The sequence below is a fragment of the Dermacentor andersoni genome, chromosome 10 (assembly GCF_023375885.2).
Source record: "Dermacentor andersoni chromosome 10, qqDerAnde1_hic_scaffold, whole genome shotgun sequence".
Lineage (NCBI taxonomy): Eukaryota > Metazoa > Arthropoda > Arachnida > Ixodida > Ixodidae > Dermacentor > Dermacentor andersoni.
The window spans coordinates 63,150,690-63,167,513 of record NC_092823.1 but is presented as its reverse complement, the minus strand read 5'-3'; positions in this window follow the sequence as shown (position 1 = coordinate 63,167,513).

The following is a 16,824-nucleotide window of genomic DNA, read 5'->3' as shown; positions in this document are numbered from 1 at the left end:
CCATCCAGCCCTGGTTCTAGCTTTGGTGTTCCCGTTGCCGCTTTGGTGCCCTGGAGGTGCCGTCTATAATACGAAATAATGACAAGGTGTTACAACTAGTAAATAAAATTTATTGAAGAAATACAATCGCGCCGAGGCGCCAACTTCTAAAGCAGCGCTAGCGCGCCCGCGCGAGTATTATGAAACGCCAACGAGGAATTTACCGGCCCACGTACGACTCTACGATCAAAGTGCACGTTAAACATCCCCAGACGAGCTACATAAAGTTATCCGGAGCCATCCACTACGACCTGCATCCTAGCTTTGGTCGCTAGAACGTTAGAAAACGTTAATCACCACAAACCAAATCAGTACATGCGGGCGTACATTCGAAGCTAAAAGACTGCATCGTAAGTCATATTGAGCCTTGCAAAAGCGTTGAGAATGTGCTAAGTTCTGGTGGAGCTCAAAACACACCCTGAATAAAGTCGCCTTTACGTCCTAGGCCAGCTGCAGATGCGTGCATTTCACTGCAAGAGGAAACTACATGAAACAAAGAGAGCACATTCGAAAAAAGAAGTCAAACAACGCGCTAAAAACCACGCACAGCATGAACACACACTTTTTCGAAGCGGAAGGCGTGAACTAGGTTCAAAATAAGAGGTTGTGAGTAGCCGTGGCCCTTACTTCACTAAGCCGTGCGTTCTTTGCCACTTCCTCGAAGTCAGCCCGCCCGATCCTGCGAATCTGCACTTCTTCTTGCGTTGCGCCCGCCGGACGGCAAAGCAAAAAGCTTTTTGCCCTCGCTGTCTGTTGCGCCAACCGAAGGCGCAGCAGCATGGCATCGCAATTATGTTCTCGGCCCTACACATTCTATTACGCTAACGCACTCCGTCAGTCCGCCTGCAGTACTTTCGTCGCGCAGGCCCAACAATGGAGGTCGGCGCGCGCTGGAAAGAAAAAAATATACAAAAGCGCGGCGCCTGCTCCGCGCTGGAAAGAAAAAATATACAAAAGCGCGGCGCCTGCTTCCATGTGACACAGATTGGCCAATGGGGGAGCGGAAAAGGCAGGGCGACAGGAAGCGTGGAGGAGGACGCGCCAGGGTGAGCGGGATGGCGGAAAGATCTAAGAATGGCGCTACTTTTGAAAAATTGAGGGGCTTTAGGCCAACCGAGCGCGCTTCCGTCTACCTTCCTCCTCCTCGACGCTTCGCCTCGTTTCTCCACCAGCGCTTTTGTGAATTTTACCTATACTTTCCTCTAGTTGGCGTTACTTTGCCGAGCCCTCAGGGCGCTCTTTAATACATTCCCCAGCGCGCGTGCTTCTTCAACTCCAGGCGCCTTCCTGCTCCGCGCCTTCAAACATACATTCGCCGATTTCACAAGCTGGCCAGTTACGCTTGCGCGTAAGAACATGGGCCGACGCGGAAGGTAGTGCAGTTAAACACGGCTTCTGCGTTAGCTGTCCCGAGGAAAGAATGCGAGAAATTTAAACGCGACGCACGGGCAAGACGTGTTAAAGGGCGCCTACCACGAGAGAAGTGTGCGTCCCATCGTCGACTAATGGTTAGGCAATTATGCTGCTGTGCGGGGACACTGAGATTCGATCCGACCACCGGTGCTGCATTTTTGCTAGCATTGCAGGCGGATTTCGCGCACCTTGGAGGTATCCAAGAAAATACTCGACCGTGTAAGAGCTTAAGGTAGCGCGTCAGCATGTGCGAGAAATCGCAAGTTCATAATTAGTACGAGGTACAGAAACGTCCCTTTGATGAGCCATAGTGTGTCAGGTTGCCCGTGACATACGCGCGCCTCTGTAGAGACGATGGGATCATCACATTAAGCGCGCCGTCGCATTGTAGCAGAGTTAGCGGTACTGAGGTCTGGCCAAGATGCTCCTTAACGTGCCCCTTGAGGATGCTTGGACGTCTACGCAAATAGGGTGAAAGAAAAAATAACATCCCGCAACACAAAAATGAGTCCCCACACACTGCGCAAGTCATCTGTTGTGTTTCTACATGAGCATGTAGCGGCAAAGCTGCCGCAGCCTGTAGAAGTCAGGAGTCCCACAAGTGTCGTTGTACTGGTCATAATCGACATCGTAGATGGCCACGCCATGCTTGGGGTGTGCGTATGTTGTGAAGACCTGGGACATCTGTGAGAACAAAAAATAAACTGTAAGTTGGCGGAAATTTTTAGCTAAAAGACCCCGAGATATTTTGCTCACATCGAGCGCCGAGAGGAGCATCAATTGCTTAGCCAAGTTGGTCGTGTAGAGAAAAAAAGAATTCCCGTGAAATCATGGGAAGACACATGGACGCCCTTCGAAATTTGGAACTGGAACTCCCAAGAAGTGGAAAGATGATGAAGGCTACCATGAATTGGCACAAAAAGAAAGAGAAATCGAAATAAACCTAACGAAGGAAAAATCCCGCACACCGAATAGCAGCACGAGGACATTTAAAAATCTTATAAAACGGCACACAGAGGTGCGTCAATAGCAGGAGGTGTAAATACATCCAAGCTCGCGTTTTCCAACGGCACATTTTTGCTACCGGCTGCTGTGCAGGTTCTTATGCCAAGTGAGGGGGGGGGGGGGGGGTGTACAGTTGTGGCAGTTACAAGAGACACCGACGCGTTTGTGATTTTTCTCAATCTTTCTATGAACATTATCTCAACGTGGTTTAGCAGTCACCTTTCGCGATATATTTGACTACATTATCATTGCTCACCTGACCAAACGCTTGAACGCGCGAAAACCACAAACACTGAAGGGGCAACGCAAACGCACATTTTCAACCAAATTTTATCGCTTAAAGCATGACGTCTTTACGTAGAAACGTTGTCGCAACCCTGATGAAGGCATAACAAATGAAAGACGAGAACTGCATGGTGAGGATGGTGGTGAGGATGGAGTTAAGGCGCAGGAATTCAGCATGTTCCCAGCACCAAAATTTAGTTGGAAGTCGCCACTGTTGCTTATCTTACTGTTTAGGTCAGGAATGTTTGCCAAGCTAAAAAGAAAACAAAGCAACCAAAGAATGATCGTTTGTGCACAGACGCTCAATATAATAAAAATCTAAATTGGAACGCTAACGTTCGTGTTCGAGGTGACGTTTTGCAGAATTCCGGTCGCGTTATTACTCCCCAGCACCCCAGCGTCGGTGGTGTCTTACAACGTGTTTTGGTTGAGGATGCGGTTTTATTTGCGAGACCCTTAGAATGCATAGAATTACATTGCAGAGGGGAGAGGCGAGAGTACAATGCAAGAGTAAAAAATACAGCATTATATATAAGAATTCAAAGTGCAGGGAACAAAAGACGGTATCGAAAAAGTAGTAATATTTACATAACAACCAAAAAAGACCACTTACGTAATACGAAGCAGTTAAATGCACAAAGAGTCCGCTTTTCCGAACAGCCAATGTCCACGAATAAGTATGTAATTATAGCGTTTGGTACCATACAACGTTTCTTGTTAATTACCTCGTACTTAAAACCATTGGGGACACTGGTGCTTATTGATGATTCAGGCAAATTATTCCTTTCGATCAGTGTTTCCAGCAGGATGCAAAATTTCTATTCTATAAGACACATCGGACGCACTGTAGAATACACCACAGCTGGTCATTATATGCAGCAGAGGTGAAAATATTTGTATTAGGCGGTGCTAACCGAGTTTTGAATTGGTAGCTGAGACCCATTAGTAACAGTTGGCTATGAGTCAGTTATGTTGCTAACTGCATCATTACCAACAGCCGTTACACTAAGTTAGCAAATGATGTGGCTCTAGGCAGTAACTACTACGGCCTTCTTACAGAGAACCTGTATGTGTCTAGGGTTCCATGTATTTTTCGTGGTTGTGCGTCAAAAATTAAAAAAAGAAAGGGGAGTGTGAGTCGATGCCGAAGATGGTGCAATACCGAGCCGAACCGCAGCCGAGGTGAAGGCTTCAAGTCCTCCGCTCCGGTAATAATAATAATAATAATAATAATACTAATAATAATAATAATAATAATAATAATAATAATAATAATAATAATAATAATAATAATAATAATATTAATAATAATAATAATAATAATAATAAATCAAAATGCATCGCTTGAAATGTATTGATAGACTGCAATTTTTTTGTGAACAGCACATGGACTGACCAGTACGACGCGTTGCCACATACCTAGACGAAATGTATGTACACCCGCGAGCATAAGTATACGGACCAGGGAATGCGCAATAAAACAAATTTTCTTCTCTGTCAGTGAATGCAACTTGAAAATAAAAACTGCAGTCGAAACTTGGCCTTGCAAGTTTTCTATTGGACTCGGCAGTTTCCGTTTATGCGTGTTAATTACGAAGAAATTCAGTTTTTGTTTTTTCGGCGACCCCGTGGTCCGTATACTTTTACTCACGGGTGTAGAACCATACACCCTTGACTCGCAACAGGACAATACCACCCACTGTGGGGATCTCTGTGCCGTACGAAAGGCGGAAAGACGTACCACTTACTTATTCTAACAAACCACTGTTTTATTCATTGAAGCACAGAAGTAACTGGGTTACTAACGCATTTCGTCGGACACTTTGAAAATTAATATGTCGAAACTGTTGCAGAACTGAGAATTCGTTCCAAGTGAATACGCCTTGAGAACTCACCGGCTATAATTCATAGATTGAAATAGTGGCAGTAATGTTAATAATGAAAAAAGATCATTAACGTAATTCTGGAAATTATTTGATCAACTATTACGATTTCCCATAGAAGTACGGGGCGCCTGATCGAGTAATTTAGATCGAGTATTTAGATTATATATATATAATGTGTGTGCGTGTGTGTGTGTGAAGGCGTTAGTGTCGTTGCATCATCATCCCAAGTTTGTAATCCGAATTTCTCTAATTGCAGCGTGCAATATGGGCTGGAGCTGGGCACGCGTAATGAGATCCTCGCCTCTCGGCAGAAGAAAACTGGGGGTGGTGGTCGCACCCATTCAAACAACCACTGAAAAGCAAGGTTCTAACGAGCATTGATTTCCGAGCGCCGGACAGCAACGTACCGCCTCCTCCATCCTCCTAAACGTCATACCGAACTTTCAAAGGCATTCTCGTCATTACCAGGCCACTTAACCAGACATCGAGGCGCGCTCTTTGCAGGTGTGCGTAATGTCGCAGTGCGACATCGCTGCATCAAACTCGACTTTGGCAGCGTCATCAAGGCTCAACGAAGGCGAGTAGCTACACCATGCCACCTTTCTGAGTGGCTATGAAAGCATACGGAATTAAGATTGTGCTATTGTATCGCAGTCACGTCAGCCTTCGATGTGCTCTAATACCCCGTGCTGCCGTTAGTGTCAGCCTTTAGCTTGTGCGTTTCTTAACCATCTTGCACGTCCATGTCAGTCGCCTACATCAATTCGATCGTTCGTAGAAGTCATGCAATCGTCTTGACGTCGCCACCGTATTTCTTTTGCCATCACACGCACGCATTCGCGTCAATTCTAGTTCACTGTACTTGGGTCACACAAACACACACAAATACTGGTTTAGACAAACACATTGGTCAACCTGCTAACGCTTCGAGGAACCCCAAACAATGCTGTATAGTCCACTGACAGCAAGATAACTCATGATGTATGGATTTTACCGTCACACGAAACATTGGACAAAGCAATCTTCATGTCAAGCAATTGGTCGAACGGAACACTTTGTTTTATGTCTTATGTTTTCAGTGTCTCCAGTGTCTTCAGCGCCAGTTTGCATGTGCGATTTCACATTTTCCATTGTACTCCTAAGCTATGCGCGAAGCTGCCTTCATGTATGGGCGCTGGTTCAGTCGCATTCAGAGGTCACCATAGAGCATACGCCCAGGCCTTACGCTTTGAGGCACTCACAAATGACAGGCAAAGCATGTGCGTGTGGTGTGAAGAAGATGACGACTCCAGTCGGCAAAAAAAAAAGTATCAACACAACAGAGAAATGAAGAAAGTGAGAAAAACGGAGTCCTCTAGATTAAAGGTTGGTGGAGCTCGAGCAAAGAGGAAATGAGAAAATGGAGGAGAAAAGCCGTTGAGCTGCCACTGCTGACGTAGGGAATGGACTGGTGCAGTCGCATCAACAGGTATGCGCCGGAGACCTGACTGGAAGCATCGGTGGTCATGACGGGAGTGGGGATGTCTGAGAGATGGCCGGCCACAGCACTGCCTCCTCAGTCACAGTTACGCTGCTAAGGCAGTACTTCACGGCTTCGGTCCGTAACCGTGCAGATGTCACTTGCCACCATCCATTGCAACGCAGGCAACCGCTTTGCAGTGCCAGCAATCAGAACTCTACCGGCCACGTGCTGTACCGGAATAAAACAGCAGCCCCATGAAGCGGTACGGGTACCGACGCCTACGCCATGTGACAAGAGCAAGGGACGCGTGTTGTGTCACGTTTGACTGACTCGCACCTCGTCGTCACGGTCAGACTCAATAAGAACGAAAACTTTGTAGTTATAACTGTTGTTTTCTGTGCATATGTACACGCGAACACGGGATAATTGGCCTAGTTGGAGTGCTGGATTCATGGTTCGGAATATGCAGTGCAAACACAAGGACTAAAGAACGAAATGCACGACACCTGCGCTGTGTAGTGCATTTACGGCTTTGTCCCTTGTGTTTGCGCCGAATGCTCGTAACCATGACTACACAGGTCAGGCGTTTCTCCTGCATGATTAGTGTTATGGTATGCAGCATTACGGTGTCCTTCGTACTTGCTTCGTGTACAACTTGCAACTTGCGTCCTTGCAGCGCCGGAATTCGCGACAGAGGCGTCGGAGAAATTATCCGAGCAAAAGCGCCGGCAATGCACTAAAGGTTTTAAGAAATATAAGCTGTCTTTCGTCAGTTTTGCAACTAACAGCAGCACGATACTAATGGAGTGGTGGTTTTCTTTGAAATTGTGGAGAGCCAGGTAGTGAATCTCATCATGTGCCGCAGTAGTTTGCTTACACGGATTGAAGAATTTAGGCTACCGTTTTGAAATTTTATGAACAAAGAGGTGGACACGCTCGGAAGTACGAAACCTGAAACGCGCGAGGCATTTCGTGTCCTCTCCCGCTGGGCGTTGTGCTCGACAAAGCATAAGTGAATCAGCAGTGAAGACAAAATATGAAGTCTCTCCTAGAAATGCAAGTATCCATTGGGCTTTCATTGATATATGTAACATACTCAATTGGGATCATTTTCCTAAAATTGGGGCTAAGTTGTAATAAAAATATAGGTTCATAAGAAGATTCGTTTATTTGAATAGCATGGTGTTGACTTAAAAGTAACCAAAGATACCACACAGCCTAAGCTTTCGCACAACGTTCCCAAATATTTTTCTGTTTATATCAAAGCTTGAAGGAGTGTAGACAATAACTTTAGAAGGTAACTTGACAACAGACCAGCTTTGAATACTTACGAAGAATGCTTTCACGAAGTACTACTGAGAGCAGGCGTTTAAGAGGTCTTTTATTTTTGTTTTTGTTCTTTCAATTTTAAAGGCTTCAATTGAAACGTTGCTCCCTTCTCCGCACTCGTCGCGATAGCCATCACGAAAAGGTAAGTGTTGAGAGCGAAATAGTGTGACGTTAAAAACGTTCGCGACGTGTTTTCTGTGCGGTTGCACCTGCGTTTGCCGAAACACGGCCGGGAGACGCAAGTTTGGGTTTCCACCTAGCTGAGGCGTCGACGAAAGTGGGCGCACTTGCGAAATTGAGCAGACGACGGGTCAGTTCGTAGTCGTAAGCGCTTTGTCAGTTCACGTGAATTCCGTTACGTCGTATACTCACAATTGACGTCACTGAAAGGTTATCCATCCGTACTGGAGGGAATCGTGAGAAGGGAAAGCGTGCGACGGAAAATGTTTTATACTAAATTACTTAGGACACGATCGTGCATGTGTTTGCCACTATAAAGGTTCCCCAAACGCTGTGTATTACCCAAGAGTAAAAATAAAAATCATAACTGGAGAATTGTGCTAGCGCCCCATTGATTGATTAGTGCGTGTTGGGGGATATTCGTTTTATAACTGTGTTGCTCTCATTCATATAAGCAGTGTAGAGCAGATAGTCAAAAAGAGAGGGCGCTAGTTGTCTCGCGATGCGAGAGAAGCGCAGAGCAAAAGCAGCCTCAGGACCATAGATTAAAATAAATGGGTGGCAAATTGCAAAACTATGTGCTTCTACAAGGCGTTGACATCGAATTGAGGAAGAGGTCAAGAAAGTTGGCAGCTAAGTACAGCATAATTGAAAGTGTATAGACTGCCAGGAGTTATCGAAAATAAAGCGATGGAAAAATACTGGCAACAAAAAGGACCCTGCAAATTTATAACAATGAGAAAAAAGAAATTAGAAGTGAAAATCTGTGCGTAAAAAAAATCACCTGGAGCCGGCGGTTTGCCAAACAACTTCCTTGGACGATACTCCGAACTAACTTTTGAATTCCTATACATTATTTTTAATGCATCCCTTAAACAGAGCTAAGTACCGAAAGACTGGCTGACGGCGAAGATAATACTGGTGTTTAAATGAGGTGATAAACTTATTCCTAACAACTGCAGACCTATATCCCTCATAAACACATGTTGTAACCTCTTGGAGCATATTATCGCTAAGCACATATACTAACCACTTGGAAGCGACTTATTTTTTTGTTAATTTTCAGCTTGGTTTTCTTAGGAACATTTCAACCTCAACTCAATTGTTATCTATTGTACACGACTTTGCCAGTGCCATAGACGACCGCCTGCAGACAGACGCAATATTTGTAGACTTGTCAAATGCATTTGACCTTTGCCACATGCAAATCTAATTCAAACGCTAAATCACTTGGACTGCCAGAAAATATTGTGCATTGGATTCAAGCCTATTTAGCGAATCGTGTTCAGTTTGTGGAAATCAATGGTGTGAAATTTAATAGCCTGCCTGTCTTACGCGGTTTACCATAGTGCTGGGAGCCTTGCTGTTTCTTACCTATGTAAATGATATTGCTAAAAATCTGGATCCTGATGTCACGGTGAAATTGTTTGCTGTTGATTGTGTCATTTATTCTGCTGTCAGGAGTTCTTCATGCCTGGATACACTTAACAGAAGTCTTGGTAAACTCGCGGACTAGTGCGACGACAAAGGAATGCAAATAAACTTTTCCAAAACAATGTCAATGACAATAACACTGAAACGAAAACTACTACTTTATACTTACCACATTGACAATCGGAACCTTAAATTTATTACCGCTGTGAAATACATAGGCATTACAATTAACCGTAACCTCAAATGGGACACCCATGTTAACAACATATGCAAAAAAGCCTTCAAAAAGCTTTGCTTTCTACGCAGAATGGTAAAGAAGTCACCTTCATCTGTCAAGCTGCAAGCTCATCGTTCCCTCGTAGGCCGAGTCCTAGAGTATGCTTTCATAGTGTGGGACCCGTTCATTGATAAAGAAATTGATAAACTTGAACGAATTCAGCACCTGGCTGCACGGTTTATTTGCTCCGATTGCAAAATATCATCATCAGTTTCTGGTATGTTAGGGAAACTTGGACTGGATCCGCCCTACGTGCGCTGTAAAATCGCCAGGTTGCAATTTTTTTACTCGTTGTTTTATAATCAAACAGGTTTAGCAAATGTCACATATATTACCCATGTTCCACAATGGTCGTCGCGTATTTTTCATTCTAAAGTAGTCCAGTCATATTTTGCTCGCACTAAAATCTTTCAGAAATATCTTTTTCCACTTACAAGCGAAGAGTGAAATTATTTAGCGGAAGGTGTTGTAGAATGCGCATCTTATGTTTCATGTGAAAATATGTTGAAAAAGCATCTTTTGTAAACATTGCTGCCTGCAGTATTGCGTAAATAAATAAAATAAATAAGTAACAGGAAAGGAAGTGCCTTGCTATTTGGGGCTCGAGCTGGCCGCCTAACGAGCAAACACACCGGAGTAAATATTTGCAACAAGATGAGGCCTGTGTATGTTGCAACGACAATCCGGAGACCACTAAGCACATCCTGATGCAATGCGAAGGAATTTACCCAGTGAGACGCGTATAGATAACGTACAACTTCCAGAAGCGCTTGAACTTAAACGAAACGGAAGCATCAACCGGTCAGCAGCCGAGATATGCAACAGATGTTGGAGTACTGGTAAAATAAAAAAAAAGCAGGGAAGAGATTGATACGACCAGATCTGTCGCATGCATGAATAGCGGTACCAGCAAGATCGAGAAGTTTTGATGAAGACGCAAAAAGAGAGAAAGAAAGATACGTATACAGATATTCTAGGATAAAAGGCATGTACAACATATAATAATAATAATAATAATAATAATAATATTAATAATAATAATAATAATAATACTAATAATAATAATTCTCATATCTTGCATTCCTGACCGCGAGAGCTCCAAGAAAGTAGCCCTGTCACATGCACGCACAAGACGAGTCCCTATAAGCAAAAAACTAACCAGTCGGAAACTAGGGAAGTGAAAATAGTCACGTAATGTTGGGTCGGACAGCGCATTATCTTCCAGGTTAGCCTATATGCAGTATTACAAGTCCCTTCGTATATGTTTGCCTTCTAACGAATACATGTTTCAGGTATTGCCACAGCGCCTTAAAATTACATTTAGGGCAGTAGCGGCTTCACTTTCGTGTCCGGCAAGAAATGCAGTTTTCTTGCCGTGTCGGGCAGTGTCATAACGTAGCGCCGGAAGGTCACCTGTAAAGCGACGCACTGCACATCACACTTAGCAGAATCAAAATGAAATCATGGATTAGACTTCCCATAGTATCCATGACTATGACAGATAACCACGGTGACGTCCTGCGGATTAATTTTCACTACTTGGTGTTTTTGAAATCTAAAGTAAATTAATGTTCTTGCTTTCTGACACCATAGTGTAGGACGTGGCCGACGAGGTGGCGTACTCCCCAAAATAACTACGGTGGCGTGCTCCCCTGGATACGGGATACGGGATACACTGGATACGGGATAGATACGGGATAGAGGCCTGGACAGAATTTGTATGATTTAAAACGGCTATAACTATTGGGATTTTTTTTCTTCGCTACACGTTACGCATTGATGTGAAGTTTTTCGTGTGCGTATCATAGTGTTCGTAACCACACCACTGCAATGCCTTTTTGACGCTGTGGGTAATAAAAAATTATAAAGGCGTTCAGCTGGTAGTGTGAAGCGTAACCGAGAATTCTGGTGACGCAGAGCAGGAACAGCCAGATGGGCGAGTTGTTCTCACTCGTCCCAAGCACCGGTGATCCGGCTGGCTCTGTGGTTTCACTGCAGGCATCGAATAGACAATCTGGCTGGCCTTGTCCGTGTGCTCTCCTTTATTACAAAATAAGTAAACCAGTAAATAAATCAATGAAAAACTAACTACCAACACCAGGTGCTTTGGAAGTTTGTTGCCGAAGATTAAAACCGCGAGTAATTTACATATTTTCCAAGAGCAAGAAACAGTGTGCTTTTACAAATTTTATTCGACGTCGTGGCGCAATCTCACGAGTTTTATCTACAAGATCCGTGCGAAACATGTTCTTGAACCAGTGTTCCCAACTAAGTATCAAAATACTCGCCAGTGAAGCCTTGAAGAACTGCTGCAAGGAGAAGCTGGTGCAATCTGAAGCCATCAATAAATTAGCTTTAAGTTGCTGCAATTTATACTGCTATAGTATTCCTTGAAAATTTTGATAGCGTTTAATTCGTAAAGAGTGCATCAATTATGTCAGAAAATGAAGGTATCTCTTTCAGCTTGAAACTACCATATCAGCTGCCCAGACCCAGAAAGATGATGTTGAAATTCATGACGTGCCAGGGACCTGGTGCGGGATTGTCAGAGTGCCGTCGCTATCGGTATTCTGATTAGGCACCCTCTCGAGAAAGGGGTTCATTTCTTGTTCCTAGCATATAACTTTGTTTAACCGTATGGGTACTGCGATTTGCTGTGACCACTGGACGTTTTTAGTGTGGTCTGGGTGACTTTCAGCAACAAACCGTGTGATACATGGTACTGGCCTCAACTTCTTTCCTCCGATCTGATTGCTTTGCGCGAACCACGCGCAAGCAACCACGCCTGGTGTAGCCTGTGCAGGAAATTCTTATGCAAGCATCAGACACGGTAACGTTCTGACTTTTATGCAAGCAGATGGTCTCCGCCCTAAAGACACCGTTTCTTGTAGTACTGATAGACTAATTTATCTTAAGTTTATTTTTTTTTCATCTCTCGCAATGTCAGCATTTACGGACGACACATACCTTGTAGATGAGGTTCTCCGATGTATCGTACATGAGCAGCATCTGCCGATCCTTGATCGCAATGTAGGCATAATCACGACTGACTTTGACCATGCTGCTATTTAGGTAGCAGGCCTGGGGAAAGAACGAACGTGCGAAGCACAAGGATATCATAAGGGCACTAGGTGAACTGAAACCCACGGATAGTAACGGCTGTCGCTCAAAAATTGCATTGTTGTCACAAGCTGAGCGGAAGAGGAAATCTTTCGGGCAGTATTACATTACCGCGAGGTTGACCAGCTCTTGTCACAATATTAGCGTACAACAGTTTTTGGCCTCAACAAGGTATCTTTATTTATAACATGATGTGCATATCCTTTGGCTTATTTTAGCTTGTGCTAATGTAGCATTGTTGGGCATCTTGACAGCACAACAGTAGAAAACTTGGGTAGTTTATAAGGGGTAATTATTTCCTGTAGACCTAAAGGTTGCGTGACAGCGTAATGGTTTTTCGTGCTCGGCTTCCAGCAGCCCATTGCCGCAGGCGCATAAATTCCATTTCTAAGTTACGGTCGCGGGGAGTTTTCAAACCCTTGCACTAATTTCTTGAGCAGTGTTTCATGAATGCTGGGCTTCAAATTCAGCCTTGTCTATCAGACACCCTTAAATGAAGGTGAATCCGAAGCACGAGAAGAAGTGTAAAATACCAACCGTACTTTTGTCGTAGTTCTGCCGCGTTTCACTACAGCTTGGTGTGTAATTAACTGCGTAATGTGTTCACCTATAATGTCCATTGCGACCTTCTCAGCGATGTTATTGTTGTAGTAGCTCCTAATCGCAGTGCCCTCTTCCTTCTGCAACTCTGCTTTTCTGTATAGCCTTCTCTGCAGATAGTCCAACCTCTTTAAAGCGACATCCCCGTTGCCTTTACGATCGGAAAAATTGATGCCTCAATGCAGTTCAGCTTATTATCGGATATTGTATTGAACATTTGATTCCACGAAGTTCTTCAATACGTATTCGTGATCATTCGAAAACTTGTCTTTTTGGCCAGTCCCAGATGTTCCACTTTCGAGAAAGGCTTCAGTTGCTGGGAAACGTTGGCTGTCGTTAGTCATAAGTTGAAGTTCCATACAGTTTGCGGCTTGGCAAACTTAGGCGAGTTGTGGTATTTCCATGATGTGTCGCTCGTATGACAGCGTGAATAGCGGTCAAGGAGCCGTGCACTCGATGAACTTTTCCGCTGACGAGCCGGCATTATTAGTCTGCTCACATAAGCCTACTTATTTGAGGCTAAGTAAGGTGTGAAATACAGGGAAATTAGTCCAGCGTAAGTCCTTGCTTTTCACCTTATCAAGTAAATTCATATCTGTCAATGTTCACAAGTTATCGCATCTTTGTGGAACTTCTACAGCCTCTATTAAAGTGAGAGTGAGTCGTACCAAATATGCAGCGTGACTCATATTTTCCGATAAGATTTCGTAGGTGCTGAAACGTTTCCAAATCCCGAGATGGTGAGCTGCATTTCGACTAATACAGTGGCTTTCAGAATAATAGACAACCCTTCTGTGATGAAGGTGCGTTAACTACCATCATCAGTCACCATTGTTACGAAGCGCTTGCTTCGAGTTCTCTCAGCCCAAACGTGTGGTCTGCACAAAAACTTTGTATTTGAGCGAGTCTGTTAACGAGCTGGAAAACCTGTGTTTCTCTATTCTGCTTCTACCTTGGGTCGTACGTCGATATATGTCAGCACTTGCATTTCACACAGCTTAATCTTTTCAAGCTTCTGTATTCCTTGACTTTATAAAATTGTCTAGCTCAGCTAAAGTATAATTCAAATTTGCGAAGCTTCCCTTTGTTCTCAACAGAGTTATATTTGTCGCGCAAAGCCTGCAGCTATTTGCGGTAAGTTTCACGATTTACATTCTTACACGCGTGTGATGTTTGATTGTTTGAATGAGGCGCGTGGGCGCCATCATTCGAGAAAAGAGGAGGAAGAACGAACTGGGCTCGCGCTGTGAATCTAACCGGTCAGCGTTGCAACCGCTGTTCTAATATAACCTGTAAATAGCTGCTCGTCTGGCGCCGTCAATCACGTCCCTCTCTTCGTCTTTGTTTTCCGCGCATGGGCACATGGTTGCGCCGAAGGAGTTTTCGGCGTACATGCGACAGACGGACGGACGGACGAATCGGCTACCCATATACAGCTTCGCTGTAAAAGGGCAAGTTGATGACAATGTCGGCGTAACTGATACGACAAACGTTAGAAGTAAACCGAGTTTCTAGCTTTCAAGTGCTTTTCTCTGCTCCTGCACTGGAGCGACGACAAGAAGCCGTTCACATAAAACATTATTCTTAATGCATGTTTAATTAATGAAACAATACCTTCACAAGAAACCGATTGGTCAATCGTCACAGAGTTGTTTTCGCCTTTCAGTCTCCTCCAAACAAGCAAGCATAAATTTCCAAAGTTGACCACGCCTTCGCTCAGAACACGTCGCTCCTCAGGATTCTACTGTAATTTGGTGCCCTGCAATTTGTTGCTGCATACGTACAAATCGATTGGGGAGATTTTACGATTTCATCTAAAGTAAGCTGCAACTTGTGCCTCTTTTAATCCGCTTGCACATGTCGTGCCCCGTCTTGTTCGCGCTATTCGGTATTCGAGGCACGGGACGTTCAGGTAAAGCTATAGGGAGTCGTAATGACTGTTAAAGTTATTTTTCCTTTCTACTTCTGTTTTAAAAAATTAGGCTTATTTAGCTAGCATTGTTTGGACGTCACAGCCTCTCCCTAAAAGTAATCAGCAATAGTTTAACAAGGATACTCCTGGCTGCAACCAATGTTTCTGTTTTCTTCGACAGGGCCTTTGCGAAAAAGTCTCTTAGCGGAAACGTTGGCATCTGCCTAGGGTAGCAATTGTTCGACCAGTGCAACCGCCTTTGCCTCCATCTACCTGAGAATAACAATGTTCGATGTTAATACCAGCACATTTTCCTTCAATGACTGTTTAATCTCCCTATGCGTATTCTCTGTTCTATTTCTTCTTTGTGTTTCTGTGCAGTTTTCGCTCATCCCGTAGTCAACTGATGCATCGCGTACGCAGTAACATAATTCCATATGATTTCCTGCAGGAAGATTACAGGAATTAAACTCGCTATATATGCAATCCACATATATTGCGTGATTAATATACGAGAAGCTTACGAGAAGCAACTAAACTACTTTACCGGACACGGACTATTTCAGTAGAAAAAGTGGTGCAGAGAATACAATGATCCGCAATAGTCTTCAAAGGTATACAAACACTTAAGCACGGAACTGCTAGATATAAAGCCTCCACTGACGGAGGAGCGAAGCGGTTGAACTTACGTCATAATAGCGGATCGGAGCGAAAGATACCACTGTTCCTGTGTTGCCTCCGGACCAGTCGGCTTTCATGCGGTACTTGTTGATGGCCAACGTAAAGGACGTTAGTAGGGTGACGTCCTTTTTGACGCCGGCCGATGAGAGGTTGGCGCTAATTCCCGACTGCAACCAGAGGGAAAATTCACACTGTATGGTTTCACCTGCCTCTCCAGTATACCCATAAGCTAAACACGGCATGAGAAAAACAACTCGCAATTTTGCCCGATTGGCAAAGCATTGAATGCGATAGCAAATTAGTAGGCAGCTGTACGAAGTAAGGATAGTAGTTTTCTCGACCGTACGAACTATTAAACAATCAATGCTAGCGTGTTTACTTACAAACATGGTCTCATGCGTGCGCCGGCAGACATGAACACATAACACTCGATGAAGGCGGAAACACGTTTTCAAAACGCTAGCGTGAGGAAGCGAGGCAGCAGCACCGAGCGAAGTGACCTTCGTGCTGCCTATCACTTCAACATAAACTGAGCGGCGAGAACACAGCGCCAGCGGAGCCATGATGCGTCGGCGCACCTAGAGTGTGTCCCCATAGCAGATCGCTTTCAAGACAAGGCCCACGCGGCCGTGCCATGCCCCTGCAGTCGCCGGAGTAAAACGCCTGCATTCCTCCCCCGTTGCCGGTGCGTCGCGCGCGACGGAAAACGGTGCTCTTCCTCCCCGCTTTCCTTGCTTCCACGCGCGAGCTTGAGCCGTCATCGTCGGCTCACACTCGAACGCTCACCCTCGGGTCTGTAATAAGCTAAACAAGCCGCGCATCTGTGCGCTGCCCTGCTTGAAAAAATGTACAGCCTGTTATACCTTTAACTTGCTTATGTGCATAAACAAAAATGAGGCAGATCTGCCGCTGCCATCGTGACATCTTCTTTAAATATGTATAAACAATAAACGTTTGGAATCGCAAAAGTTATAACGAAAATACAGCGCGCCGTTGGTTTCGCTTTGAGAATTCTATCTGCAGAAGGCGAATCTATTGGTCTCCTTTAAGTAGAAGCGCAGTTACTTTTCTGGGCTGGAATTTGCTATACCTCTTCAGGTGCTGGAGAGAAAAAAAATTGAAGGAGAATAAGTTTTTCCCGACACTATTCTATTTTCACTGCCACCCAGCGCATAGCCAAGAGGCACGTGTACTTTGATTT